At 41.5% G+C, this 15,469-nt stretch overlaps 4 non-coding genes across 4 annotated transcripts; all 4 read left to right on the plus strand.

Moving 5' to 3' along the window:
- The first annotated feature begins 9,171 nt into the window (after window positions 1-9,171).
- On the plus strand, window positions 9,172-9,335 carry LOC135004651 (U1 spliceosomal RNA). Its single transcript, XR_010205382.1, has one exon. It is a non-coding gene; the product is annotated as a U1 spliceosomal RNA (small nuclear RNA).
- Window positions 9,336-9,487: 152 nt separating this feature from the next.
- LOC135004914 (U1 spliceosomal RNA) lies at window positions 9,488-9,650 on the plus strand. The gene has a single exon (XR_010205629.1). It is a non-coding gene; the product is annotated as a U1 spliceosomal RNA (small nuclear RNA).
- A 674-nt stretch (window positions 9,651-10,324) lies between these two features.
- Window positions 10,325-10,488, plus strand: LOC135004692 (U1 spliceosomal RNA). The gene has a single exon (XR_010205420.1). It is a non-coding gene; the product is annotated as a U1 spliceosomal RNA (small nuclear RNA).
- Window positions 10,489-10,638: 150 nt separating this feature from the next.
- LOC135004792 (U1 spliceosomal RNA) lies at window positions 10,639-10,802 on the plus strand. Its single transcript, XR_010205516.1, has one exon. It is a non-coding gene; the product is annotated as a U1 spliceosomal RNA (small nuclear RNA).
- The last annotated feature ends 4,667 nt before the right edge of the window (window positions 10,803-15,469 follow it).

The following is a 15,469-nucleotide window of genomic DNA, read 5'->3' on the forward strand; positions in this document are numbered from 1 at the left end:
AAATTGTGCTTCCTAGCTGATTTTTTATAAAATCACTTAAACAAATCTAACTCTGATTACATCAGAGAAGGCCAGGTACCCTACACCATAAGAGGGGGTTTGCAATTTTGACTTGTCTACTTAAATATCACCAAAATCTGATCACAAGGTCAATTACGTCCCTGGGTGGGATTGAACCACCAACCTTTTGATTAATAGCTGAACACACTAACCGATTGCGCCACAGAGACACTTTGCAAAAAGTACATACTGACAAAGACTAATAAGCATTCATCTAGAACGTTTCCTAGAAAAACTTTAAAAAGTCAATAATCTGGAGAGTTTTTGTAAGATGTTTCTTCCAGCAACCAATGAAGAAACACATTGGTACTTTCGCATGATGAGTGAGTGCTTCAGGATCTCTTGCACTTACATGTGCAGCAGAGTACTGCAATGGAAGCATGCTGGGCCCATAACCCAGAGGTAGGCAGATTGAAACTATCCTTTGCTATATGCATTTTTTTTTTGTTCATTAAAGTAATCCAAAACTGGGATTGATATTTTAGCTTTTATTTTTACTTAAAGTACAATAACTTTTACCATTTTAATTTGTTTTAATAGTATATTGACAGTATTGTTTTCTTTCAAAAATCCACTTAATTTTCTTTACCCTATTATTAAAATGGTAATTGACAAAAACAAACTACATTGTCACCAGAAGAGCAATACAAAATGTACAAGTGATATATTAAAATCATCTTTCCAGCTTGAATTTCAATGATGCATTGGGGCAACGATTTTGTGAGAAACATCTTCACCCTTAAATAAAGATTTTCTTAATTCCTTACCTGTGTGCTAATTAGATATCACCTTGTTTTCACATTAAACAGACTTCCACATGAGAAAACAGCAAAGATGCAGTGGCGTTAATGTTTCCTGGTGTCAACCTGTATTATTTCCGTAGATATTGAAATGAGGATGCATCTTGCTGCCTTTCCAATGAAGCAAGTTTAATTTAGTAATAGGTGAAAAAACATCCCTACAAAGATGTTAATCAGATACTTGGCTTTGTGGACACTTTTCAGAGAACAAATTTGTTATCATAAAAATAAAGCCAGAAAATGAAGAGCTGTTTAATCACTCAATTGGATTTTTCTGCCAGCATTTTTCTTTTTCTCTGCAACCCACTGCTAAATTGTGCTTCCTAGCTGTTTTTTTATAAAATCACTTAATCAAATCTGATTACATCAGAGAAGGCCAGGTACCCTACACCATAAGAGGGGGTTTGCAATTTTGACTTGTCTACTTAAATATCACCAAAATCTGATTACAAGGTCAATTACGTCCCTGGGTGGGATTGAACCACCAACTTTTTGATTCATAGCTGAACACACTATCCGATTGCGCCACAGAGACACTTTGCGAAAAGTACATACTGACAAAGATTAATAAGCATTCATCTAGAACGTTTCCTAGAAAAACTTTAAAAAGTCAATAATCTGGAGAGTTTTTGTAAGATGTTTCTTCCAGCAACCAATGAAGAAACACATTGGTACTTTCGCATGATGAGTGAGTGCTTCAGGATCTCTTGCACTTACATGTGCAGCAGAGTACTGCAATGGAAGCATGCTGGGCCCATAACCCAGAGGTAGGCAGATTGAAACTATCCTTTGCTATATGCATTTTTTTTTTGTTCATTAAAGTAATCCAAAACTGGGGTTGATATTTTAGCTTTTATTTTTACTTAAAGTACAATAACTTTTACCATTTTAATTTGTTTTAGTGCAAATGGCATATCAGCAGTCAGCACTAACTGGTGACATGCCATTTGTACAAGTAAGCCATGTGTGACTAATATATAAACATACTTTATTAAATAACACCTCAAACTATCATACCCAGGATTCAAACCTATAACCTGTTGAATTCTAATCAAACACCCTACCCATGGAGCTACTTGATCCTGCATCTTTTCTAACCTCCAAAAACAGATTCAGTTGCATTTTCCAGCGTGTTTTGTTTGCGCCTTTGCAAATGTCTTACATCGACAAACTTATTTAGTACTATTTTGCAAATAGGGTTACATTGTCGCAACATTGTGTTCCCTAATTGCTTGATTTTTTAAATGCAACAATGCAGACACCTGATAATTGCTCTGTGGAGTCTTATTTTGTGTTTTGTGTTTAGTCTTTAGATCTGAATTTGAATGTACTTGTGAACTAACTTAATTTCCTACTTCTAAATTCATTCCTAAATTCACTACTTACATGAATCCTGTAGTTGGGCATTTTGGGACTTCGATTGTGGGCATTGTTTTGTGTCCAGACCAGCAGCAGGTGGTGTGCATTTGCTGGAAAGGCATCGAAGACCTCCGATATGCTGCATCTCCTGATGTGTGTCTCCCTCAAGTGGCTGTCAGCAAATGCCTGCTAGACACCCCATTCCAAGCTGATTGTGACATCATGGAACATGCATCATAGAACAGGCATGCTAAAACATGGGTCTTCAACCTGCGACCCTCCAGCTGCTGTGGAACTACACATCCCAGCATGCCCTGCCTCAGTTTTAGCATACCTTAATAGCAAAACTGTGGCAGGGCATGCTGGGATGTGTAGTTTCACAGCAGCTGGAGGGCCACAGGATGAAGACCCATGTGCTAGAGCCAAGCCGCAGGTACATTGAATGCTAGCAAGCTGAATATTTAAATCCTTTTTGTTCCGCAGCATTCCAATGCGGAAGATTCCATGGAACCAGAGATCCTTCCATTGAGAAGGACATGCTGCCTGGATGACTACACTGTGCAAATTAAATCACGGAGCCAGTTGGCTTGTGGGTGGCTCTGGTGACTGGGTGGTTGGGTGGGTGGTGTGTCGGAAGTGGAGCGCATGCAAATGATTGTGTATCATCCAGCTAGTGAGAGAGAAAACTCATGCAGGAGTGTGCCTGCTTGTCAGTGGGTTATGCACCTTGCCAGACGTTAAATCTACATAGAGCAGCTGGAGGGGACAAGAGCAGGTTTGCAAAATATAGATAGAAGAGCATATATGCTGGCGCATTCTCCATGATTGTGTCAGCTTATGTTTTGGTGCACTGCACTTTCCTCCACTAAGTTTTAGCCATTTTTGTTAAGCTCAAGTGTAGTTGCTTCTCGGCCTTTTGGCTGTGATCTTGTATCGTGGTTGAAGGGTCTGCTGGAGGGAGGGATTGTTTTCTTCATTGGCGAAAGACCAAAGATATTCCAGGATGGAAGGCTTGGGAACACTATCTGTTTTTCAGTTGTGGAAGAGCACAGAGGTCGGATTGGACTACATTCTATAGTAAAGGATATCTTTCTATTTATTGACCCTCCCCTTATATGTGTCTGTGTTACAATAAAGCTTCGGTTTTGTGAATCCCTCACCCTCTTACACTCCACACCCATAGCCTTATTAACTGTTGTATTATTGTATAGTTTAAATGTATAGTGCAGTTCATGATTTATAGTGTAGACTGGCCTGTGCTGTAGTTCTTGAACTGTACTATACCGTCAGCATTTGTATTGTGTTTTGGCTGTGCTGCAACACTGTATTTATGTGTGCAATGTTTATGTATGTTTTTTTTTATGTCAATAAAGACTGCTTTTTCAAGCCAATATCTGAAAACAATCAATGTTTATCTTTGATGGCAATAAAAGTGGTATGATATTTGATGCTTTTGAAATCCAATATCTGATATGTCCCCTATCTGGGAACCATATATTAAATGGCTTTTCAGAAAAGGGAGATGGGAGAAGAGCTTTCAGTACTTGTAGGACCGATGCACATAAAGAAGCAAAAAAACATACATAAACATTACACACATAAGTACCGCGTTGCGGCACAGCCAAAACACAATAGAAATGCTGATGGTATAGTACAGTTCAAGAACTACAGCACAGGCCAGCCTACACTATAAATCATGAACTGCACTATACATTTAAACTGTACAATAATACAACAGTTAATAAGGCTATGGGTGTGGAGTGTAAGAGGGTGAGGGAATCACAAGCCCGAAGCTTTATTGAAAGACTGACACATATAAGGGGAGGATTAATAAATAGAAAGACATCCTTTACTATAGAATGTAGTCCAATCCGGTCTTTCAACTCTTCCACAATTGAAAAACGGATAGTGTTCCCAAGCCTTCCATCCTGGAATATCTTTGGTCTTTCGCCAATGAAGAAAGCAATCCCTCCCTCCAGCAGACCCTTCAACCACAATACAAGATCACAGCCAAAAGGCCGAGAAGCAACTACACTTGAGCTTAACAAAAATGGCTAAAACTTAGTGGAGGAAAGTGCAGTGCACCAAAACATAAGCTGACACAATCATGGAGAATGCGCCAGCATATATGCTCTTCTATCTATATTTTGCAAACATGCTCTTGTCCCCTCCAGCTGCTCTATGTAGATTTAACGTCTGGCAAGGTGCATAACCCACTGACAAGCAGGCACACTCCTGCATGAGTTTTCACTCTCACTAGCTGGATGATACACAATCATTTGCATGTGCTCCACCTCCGACACACCACCCACCCAACCACCCAGTCACCAGAGCCACCCACAAACCAACTGGCTCCGTGATTTAATTTGCACAGTGTAGTCATCCAGGCAGCATGTCCTTCTCAATGGAAGGATCTCTGGTTCCATGGAATCTTCCGCATTGGAATGCTGCGGAACAAAAAGGATTTAAATATTCAGCTTGCTAGCATTCAATGTACCTGCGGCTTGGCTCTAGCACATGGGTCTTCATCCTGTGGCCCTCCAGCTGCTGTGAAACTACACATCCCAGCATGCCCTGCCACAGTTTTGCTATAAGGTATGCTAAAACTGAGGCAGGGCATGCTGGGATGTGTAGTTCCACAGCAGCTGGAGGGTCGCAGGTTGAAGACCCATGTTTTAGCATGCCTGTTCTATGATGCATGTTCCGTGATGTCACAATCAGCTTGGAATGGGGTGTCTAGCAGGCATTTGCTGACAGCCACTTGAGGGAGACACACATCAGGAGATGCAGCATATCGGAGGTCTTCGATGCCTTTCCAGCAAATGCACACCACCTGCTGCTGGTCTGGACACAAAACAATGCCCACAATCGAAGTCCCAAAATGCCCAACTACAGGATTCATGTAAGTAGTGAATTTAGGAATGAATTTAGAAGTAGGAAATTAAGTTAGTTCACAAGTACATTCAAATTCAGATCTAAAGTCTAGGTAGGCCTCACGTCCTGGCAGCCGCCAGCATTTAAAAATGCCTTGATTAGAGGTACGGAATTAAATGTAGATAAGAAGTAGACACAAAATAAGACTCCGCAGAGCAGTTATCAGGTGTTTTTATCAATTGTTGCATTTAAAAAATCAAGCAATTAGGGAACACAATGTTGCAACAATGTAACCCTATTTGCAAAATAGTACTAAATAAGTTTGTCGATGTAAGACATTTGCAAAGGCGCATCCAAAACACGCTGGAAAATGCTACTGAATCTGTTTTTGGAGGCTAGAATAGGAAATGTGCATCGGTCCTACAAGTACTGAAAGCTCTTCTCCCATCTCCCTTTTCTGAAAAGCCATTTAATATATGGTTCCCAGATAGGGGACATATCAGATATTGCCTTTCAAAAGCAGCAAATATCATACCACTTCTATTGCCATCAAAGATAAACATTGATTGTTTTCAGATATTGGATTGAAAAAGCAGTCTTTATTGACATAAAGAAGCAAAAAAACATACATAAACATTACACACATAAGTACTGTGTTGCAGCACAGCCAAAACACAATACAAATGCTGTCGGTATAGTACAGTTCAAGAACTACAGCACAGGTCAGCCTACACTATAAATCATGAACTGCACTATACATTTAAACAATACAATAGTTAATAAGGCTATGGGTGTGGAGTGTAAGAGGGTGACGGAATCACAAGCCCAAAGCTTTATTGAAAGACAGACACATATAAAGGGAGGATTAATAAATACAAAGATACCCTTTACTATAGAATGTAGTCCAATCCGGTCTTTCAACTCTTCCACAACTGAAAAACGGATAGTGTTCCCAAGCCTTCCATCCTGGAATATCTTCAGTCTCTCGCCAATGAAGAAAACAATCCCTCCAGCAGACTCTTCAACCACAATACAATATCACAGCCAAAAGAGCGAGAAGCAACTACACTTGCGTTTAAACAAAATGGCTAAAACTTAGTGAAAGTGCAGTGCACCAAAACATAAGCTGACACAATCATGGAGAATGCGCCAGCATATATGCTCTTCTGTCTATATTTTTCAAACCTGCTCTTGTCCCCTCCAGTTGCTCCATGTAGATTTGACGTCTGGCAAGGTGCATAACTCACTGACAAGCAGGCACACTCCTGCATGAGTTTTCTCTCTCACTAGCTGGATGATACACATTCATTTGCATGTGCTCCACCTCCGACACACCGCCCACCCAACCACCCAGTCACCAGAGCCACCCACAAGCCAACTGGCTCCGTGATTTAATTTGCACAGTGCAGTCATCCAGGCAGCATGTCCTTCTCAATGGAATAATCTCTGGTTCCATGGAATCTTCCGCATTGGAATGCTGCGGAACAAAAAGGATTTAAACATTCAGCTTGCTAGCATTCAATGTACCTGCGGTTTGGTTCTAGCACATGGGTCTTCATCCTGTTGCCCTCCAGCTGCTGTGAAACTACACATCCCAGCATGCCCTGCTACAGTTTTGCTTTTAAGGTATGCTAAAACTGAGGCAGGGCATGCTGGGATATGTAGTTCCACAGCAGCTGGAGGGTCGCAGGTTTGAAGACCCATGTTCTAGCATGCCTGTTCTATGATGCATGTTCCGTGATGTCACAATCAGCTTGGAATGGGGTGTCTAGCATGCATTTGCTGACAGCCACTTGAGGCAGACACACATCAGGAGATGCAGCATATCGGAGGTCTTCGATGCCTTTCCAGCAAATGCACACCACCAGCTGCTGGTCTGGACACAAAACAATGCCCACAATTGAAGGCTCAAAATGCCCAACTACAGGATTAATGTAAGTAGTGAATTTAGGAATGAATTTAGAAGTAGGAAATTAAGTTAGTTCACAAGTACATTCAAATTCAGATCTAAAGACTAGGTAGGCCTCACGTCCTGGCAGCACCCAGCATTTAAAAATGCCTTGATTATAGGTAGGGAATTAAATGTAGATAAGAAGTAGACACAAAAGAAGACTCCACAGAGCAATTATCAGGTGTCTTTATCAATTTTTGCATTTAAAAAATCAAGCAATTAGGGAACACAATGTTGCGACAATGTAACCCTATTTGCAAAATAGTACTAAATAAGTTTGTCGATGTAAGACATTTGCAAAGGCGCAAACAAAACACGCTGGAAAATGCAACTGAATCTGTTTTTGGAGGTTAGAATAGATGCAGGATCAAGTAGCTCAATGGGTAGGGTGTTTGATTAGAATTTAACAGGTTATAGGTTTGAATCCTGGGTATGATAGTTTGAGGTGTTATTTAATAAAGTATGTTTATATATTAGTCACACATGGCTTACTTGTACAAATGGCATGTCACCAGTTAGTGCTGACTGCTGATATGCCATTTACACAAACATGCCATGTGTGACTGTATATGCATTTAAGGAGGGCACCCCTGCAAAACCACAAACCATTGAGTGTCAAGTATACTAGATATATCTTCATATCTCATGTGCTTTCTCTGAGACCAATCTTGTTATGCCCCTTCCCCACAAGGCATGCGCCTTTTGTCCATATTGCAAAAATGGGGGGGAGGGCATATAATTCTCTGTCACAGGGCACCAAAAAGTCTAGTTATGGCTCTGGTATGCATTATGTAATCTGGCAGACCATCTCTCCAACACTGGCTGGTTGGAATAGAAATCCGGTTATCTATGTGAGCAAATGACCATCAACGATTTACTCTCAAACACTAAAAAATGGACAAAAATGGTCCCCTAAACAAATTGGTTAAATTTTGGGTTTAACCAATTTGTGTAATGACCATTTTTGACCACTTTTCTAGTGTTTGGGAGCAAATGGTTAATTGACATTTGCTCCTATACATTACCAGATTTTCATTCCATCCATCCAGACTGGATAGATAGCCTGACAGATAATTGTGTAGTGTACGCCCAGGATAACTGTTAGTCATGCTTTATTTTATGGCGGCACATAAATGGGTGGACAGATCCAGGGCAAGCACTGCCCACTCATGCATAGTTGTCAACTGATGTGAAGTTCCAGGGGGCAATCTCAGTTATAAAGAGAAGTATCTGGAAATTGTCCCTAGTTAAAAAAAAAAAATTTGATCAACTCCATTTATTTAGTATGATATCCCAGGTGATAGGATGCCGGCAGTCAGAACAACATACTTTATTAAATAACACATCTCAAACTACCATACCCAGGATTCAAACCTATAACCTGTTGAATTCTAATCAAACACCCTACCTATTGAGCTATTTGATCCTGCATAAAAATTGTGAACATTATATGAAGCTATTGGTACTTTGCAAAAAAAAAGAATCAGCATTACAACGCAGCAGATCCATGCAGTTTGCAGCCACACACTACATGTATCTGCTCAGCCACAATGCTGATTATTTCTTCACAAAGTACAAGGTGAGCTCCAAACAGAATTCTCTAGCTTAGAATTATACCTTTCTTTGCCAAACCTAGAAGTCGGGCCCCCCACCCTGGGATCCCCCAGAGGGAGGCCTGCACCGTCATGCGGCAGGCTTGTCCGTTTTGGAAGCAGGCTGATGGGCAGCCCAGGATTGCTTCAGTCTGGGCTTGGCAGGTCTGGAAACATGAGCTTGCTTTGGGTATGCCTGACCTTGGGTACGCTTTACCTGGAGGATGAAAGGGCCAAGAAAAGTACTTTTAGCCTTCTGCGTGGTAGGAGTCATACTAGGTAGGCAAGCTGTTTTAGCAGTAGCCAGATCAGCTACAATCTTATTGAGGTCTTCTCCAAAAGGAGATTCAACTGAGGCAGCACAAGGGAACTCTCATCTGGGGACAACAACTGCAGGGAGAACACATATTTTCAGATGAACATGGTAGGGCAGAAGGCTGCCTAATACTGAAGCACCCCCAAACAACAAATCAAATGCAACTTACTTGACAGAGATGTGCCTGAGCAACGGCCCTCCCCAGCCCTATCCCAAATCATACTTATTTTGCATAGGAGATACCATGGTCATGAAGATTGTTCTCCCAGGGTTAGGTTCATTCATTGCATTCTGGGTATGCTGACCCCTGTGATTTCCCCAAATGTGGGAAACTCGACTGCATTATTTGTGGTAGTGGGGGACTGTGTTTGTGCTTTCCTCTGGTCAGCTCTGGTAAAATTCAGATTTCTTTGTCTCAGATCTTCCTCTAGCCTTGTTCTTCTTTCGAGAGTTCCCTTGTGCTGCCTCAGTTGGATCTCCTTCACTTGACAGGGGGGTGCCCGAGCAGCGACCCTCCCCAGCTCTAGCCCAACTCCTACTTACCTGCCAGGTGAGATACTATGATCATGAAGTTGCTTCTCCCAGGGCAAGGCTCACCCATTGCACTCTGGGTGTGCTGCCCCTGCGATTTCCCCAAATGTGGGAAACTTGACTGCATAATTTGAGTTTTCCCTGGTCGGCTCTCATGTAATTCAGATCTCTTTGTCTCAGGTCTCTCTCCAGCCTAGTTTGCTGTCTGGTTCCACTTCTTTTTTCTTGAGCCCCTCCCTTCTATACCCTTGTGCACTATCCTGACTTCTCCTCCCGTCTGCTTACTTTGTGCCTCCCAATGCACAATGCAAACTACGGGTAGTGCTGCAGGGCCCACACCCTTTTACTTGCTTTACAGAGCAGCTCTGGAGCTGTTACAGTGCCCAGCTGCTGCAAGAAATCAGCTTGAATGCTTCAGGGGCTGGGGAATGGCCAACATGAGCCCCACACCGAAGGAGGGTGGGGGTGCTTAATGCGAACTAGGGGTCATCCAAGCACCACAAAAGGCCTCCATGCCCTGCACGCTCCTTTTCTCTTTTCATATGCAGACGAGGGTTGAAGCCAACTTTGACCCACTGCTTGGATGACATCACCATATTCAAATCCATCTGCTGCAGGCCATCCCCCAGGAATGCTTGCACTAGTTGTTGCATTTGGTTTGTTGTTTGGGGGTGCTTCAGTATTAGGCAGCCTTCTGCCACCCCATGTTCATCTGAAAATATGTGTTCTCCCTGCAGTTGTTGTCCCCAGATGAGAGTTCCCTTGTGCTGCCTCAGTTGAATCTCCTTTACTTGACAGAGATGTGCCTGAGCAGCGGCCCTCCCCAGCCCTATCCCAAATCATACTTATTTTGCATAGGAGATACTATTGTCATGAAGATTGTTTTCCCAGGGTGAGGTTCATTCATTGCATTCTGGGTATGCTGACCCCTGTGATTTCCCCAAATGTGGGAAACTCGACTGCATTATTTGTGGTAGTGGTGGACTGTGTTTGTGCTTTCCTCTGGTCAGCTCTGGTAAAGTCAGATTTCTTTGTCTCAGATCTTCCTCTAGCCTTGTTCTTCTTTTGAGAGTTCCCTTGTGCTGCCTCAGTTGGATCTCCTTCACTTGAAAGGTAGTGCCCGAGCAGCGACCCTCCCCAGCTCTAGCCCAACTCCTACTAACCTGCCAGGTGAGATACTATGATCATGAAGGTGCTTCTCCCAGGGCAAGGCTCACCCATTGCACTCTGGGTGTGCTGCCCCTTGCGATTTCCCCAAATGTGGGAAACTTGACTGCATAATTTGTGTTTCCCCTGGACGGCTCTCGTATAATTCAGATCTCTTTGTCTCAGGTCTCTCTCCAGCCTAGTATGCTGTCTGTTTCCACTTCTCTTTTCTTGAGCCCCTCCCTTCTATAACCTTGTGCACTATCCTGACTTCTCCTCCCGTCTGCTTACTTTGTGCCTTCCAATGCACAATGCAAACTACAGGTAGTGCTGCAGGGCCCACACCCTTTTACTTGCCTTACAGAGCAGCTCTGGAGCTGTTACAGTACCTAGCTGCTGCAAGAAATCAGCTTGAATGCTTCAGGGGCTGGGGCATGGCCAACATGAGCCCCACACCGAAGGAGGGTGGGGGTGTTTAATGCGAACTAGGGGTCATCCAAGCGTCGCAAAAGGCCGCCATGCCCTGCATATCCCTTTTCTCTTTTCATAAGCAGACGAGGGTTGAAGCCAACTTTGACCCACTGCTTGGATGACATCACTTGCTGCCTTTCCAATGAAGCAAGTTTAATTTAGTAATAGGTGAAAAACCATCCCTACAAAGGTGTTAATCAGATACTTGGCTTTGTGGACACTTTTCAGAGAACAAATTAGTTAGCATAAAAATAAAGCCAGAAAATGAAGAGCTGTTTAATCACTCAATTGGATTTTTCTGCAAGCGTATTTCTTTTTCTCTGCAACCCACTGCTAAGTTGTGCTTCCTAGCTGTTCTTTTATAAAATCACTTAATCAAATCTAACTCTGATTACATCAGAGTAGGCCAGGTACCCTACACCATAAGAGGGGGTTTGAAATTTTGACTTGTCTACTTAAAGATCACCAAAATCTGATGACATGGTCAATAACATCCCTGGGTGGGATTGAACCACCAACCCTTTGGTTAATAACCAAACACACTAACCGATTGCACCACCGAGACACTTTGCAAAAGTACATACTGACAAAGGCTAATAAGCATTCATCTAGAACGTTTCCTAGAAAACTTTAAAAAGTCAATAATCTGGAGAGTTTTTGTAAGATGTTTCTTCCATCAACCAATGAAGAAACGCATTGGTACTTTCCCATGATGAGTGAGTGCTTCAGGATCTCTTGCACTTACATGTGCAGCAGAGTACTGCAATGGAAGCATGCTGGGCCCCTTAACCCAGAGGTAGGCAGATTGAAACTATCCTCTGCTATATGCATTTTTTTTTTGTTAATTAAAGTAATCCAAAACTGGGATTGATATTTTTGCTCTTTTATTTTTACTTAAAGTACAATAACTTTTACCATTTTAATTTGTTTTAATAGTATATTGACAGTATTGTTTTCTTTCAAAAATCCACTTAATTTTCTTTACCCGATTATTAAAATGGTAATTGACAAAAACAAACTACATTGTCACCAGAAGAGCAATACAAAATGTACAAGTGATATATTAAAATCATCTTTCCAGCTTGAATTTCAATGATGCATTGGGGCAACGATTTTGTGAGAAACATCTTACCATTAAATAAAGATTTTCTTAATTCCTTACCTGTGTGCTAATTAGATATCACCTTGTTTTCACATTAAACAGACTTCCACATGAGAAAGCACAAAGGATGCAGTGGCGTTAATGTTTCCTGGTGTCAACCTGTATTATTTCAGTAGATATTGAAATGAGGATGCATCTTGCTGCCTTTCCAATGAAGCAAGTTTAATTTAGTAATAGGTTAAAAACCATCCCTACAAAGGTGTTAATCAGAAACTTGGCTTTGTGCTTCCTAGCTGTTGTTATAAAATCACTGAATCAAATCTAACTCTGATTACATCAGAGAAGGCCAGGTACCCTACACCATAAGAGGGGGTTTGAAATTTTGACTTGTCTACATAAAGATCACCAAAATCTGATAACAAGGTCAATTACGTCCCTGGGTGGGATTGAACCACCAACCTTTTGGTTAATAGCCTTACACAGTAACTGATTGCGCCACAGCAACACTTTGTAAAAGTCCATACTGACAAAGGCTAATAAGCATTCATCTAGAACGATTCCTAGAAACATTTTAAAAAGTCAATAATGTGGAGAGTTTTTGTAAGATGTTTCTTCCATCAACCAATGAAGAAACACATTGGTACTTTCCCATGATGAGTGAGTGCTTCAGGATCTCTTGCACTTACATGTGCAGCAGAGTACTGTAATGGAAGCATGCTGGGTCCATAACCCAGAGGTAGGCAGATTGAAACTATCCTTTGCTATATGCATTTTTTTTTTGTTCATTAAAGTAATCCAAAACTGGGATTGATATTTTAGCTTTTATTTTTACTTAAAGTACAATAACTTTTACCATTTTAATTTGTTTTAGTGCAAATGGCATATCAGTAGTCAGCACTAACTGGTGACATGCCATTTGTACAAGTAAGCAATGTGTGACTAATATATAAACATGCTTTATTAAATAACATCTCAAACTATCATACCCAGGATTCAAACCTATAACCTGTTGAATTCTAATCAAACACCCTACCCATGGAGCTACTTGATCCTGCATCTTTTCTAACCTCCAAAAACAGATTCAGTTGCATTTTCCAGCGTGTTTTGTTTGCGCCTTTGCAAATGTCTTACATCGACAAACTTATTTAGTACTATTTTGCAAATAGGGTTACATTGTCGCAACATTGTGTTCCCTAATTGCTTGATTTTTTAAATGCAACAATTGATAAAGACACCTGATAATTGCTCTGTGGAGTCTTATTTTGTGTTTTGTGTTTAGTCTTTAGATCTGAATTTGAATGTACTTGTGAACTAACTTAATTTCCTACTTCTAAATTCATTCCTAAATTCACTACTTACATGAATCCTGTAGTTGGGCATTTTGGGACTTCGATTGTGGGCATTGTTTTGTGTCCAGACCAGCAGCAGGTGGTGTGCATTTGCTGGAAAGGCATCGAAGACCTCCGATATGCTGCATCTCCTGATGTGTGTCTCCCTCAAGTGGCTGTCAGCAAATGCCTGCTAGACACCCCATTCCAAGCTGATTGTGACATCATGGAACATGCATCATAGAACAGGCATGCTAAAACATTGGTCTTCAACCTGCGACCCTCCAGCTGCTGTGGAACTACACATCCCAGCATGCCCTGCCTCAGTTTTAGCATACCTTAATAGCAAAACTGTGGCAGGGCATGCTGGGATGTGTAGTTTCACAGCAGCTGGAGGGCCACAGGATGAAGACCCATGTGCTAGAGCCAAGCCGCAGGTACATTGAATGCTAGCAAGCTGAATATTTAAATCCTTTTTGTTCCGCAGCATTCCAATGCGGAAGATTCCATGGAACCAGAGATCCTTCCATTGAGAAGGACATGCTGCCTGGATGACTACACTGTACAAATTAAATCACGGAGCCAGTTGGCTTGTGGGTGGCTCTGGTGACTGGGTGGTTGGGTGGGTGGTGTGTCGGAAGTGGAGCGCATGCAAATGATTGTGTATCATCCAGCTAGTGAGAGAGAAAACTCATGCAGGAGTGTGCCTGCTTGTCAGTGGGTTATGCACCTTGCCAGACGTTAAATCTACATAGAGCAGCTGGAGGGGACAAGAGCAGGTTTGCAAAATATAGATAGAAGAGCATATATGCTGGCGCATTCTCCATGATTGTGTCAGCTTATGTTTTGGTGCACTGCACTTTCCTCCACTAAGTTTTAGCCATTTTTGTTAAGCTCAAGTGTAGTTTCTTCTCGGCCTTTTGGCTGTGATCTTGTATCGTGGTTGAAGGGTCTGCTGGAGGGAGGGATTGTTTTCTTCATTGGCGAAAGACCAAAGATATTCCAGGATGGAAGGCTTGGGAACACTATCTGTTTTTCAGTTGTGGAAGAGCACAGAGGTCGGATTGGACTACATTCTATAGTAAAGGATATCTTTCTATTTATTGACCCTCCCCTTATATGTGTCTGTGTTACAATAAAGCTTCGGTTTTGTGAATCCCTCACCCTCTTACACTCCACACCCATAGCCTTATTAACTGTTGTATTATTGTATAGTTTAAATGTATAGTGCAGTTCATGATTTATAGTGTAGACTGGCCTGTGCTGTAGTTCTTGAACTGTACTATACCGTCAGCATTTGTATTGTGTTTTGGCTGTGCTGCAACACTGTATTTATGTGTGCAATGTTTATGTATGTTTTTTTTTATGTCAATAAAGACTGCTTTTTCAAGCCAATATCTGAAAACAATCAATGTTTATCTTTGATGGCAATAAAAGTGGTATGATATTTGATGCTTTTGAAATCCAATATCTGATATGTCCCCTATCTGGGAACCATATATTAAATGGCTTTTCAGAAAAGGGAGATGGGAGAAGAGCTTTCAGTACTTGTAGGACCGATGCACATAAAGAAGCAAAAAAACATACATAAACATTACACACATAAGTACCGCGTTGCGGCACAGCCAAAACACAATAGAAATGCTGATGGTATAGTACAGTTCAAGAACTACAGCACAGGCCAGCCTACACTATAAATCATGAACTGCACTATACATTTAAACTGTACAATAATACAACAGTTAATAAGGCTATGGGTGTGGAGTGTAAGAGGGTGAGGGAATCACAAGCCCGAAGCTTTATTGAAAGACTGACACATATAAAGGGAGGATTAATAAATAGAAAGACATCCTTTACTATAGAATGTAGTCCAATCCGGTCTTTCAACTCTTCCACAATTGAAAAACGGATAGTGTTCCCAAGCCTTCCATCCTGGAAT

Source organism: Pseudophryne corroboree, unplaced genomic scaffold (genome assembly GCF_028390025.1).
Source record: "Pseudophryne corroboree isolate aPseCor3 unplaced genomic scaffold, aPseCor3.hap2 scaffold_195, whole genome shotgun sequence".
In the NCBI taxonomy this organism is placed as follows: domain Eukaryota; kingdom Metazoa; phylum Chordata; class Amphibia; order Anura; family Myobatrachidae; genus Pseudophryne; species Pseudophryne corroboree.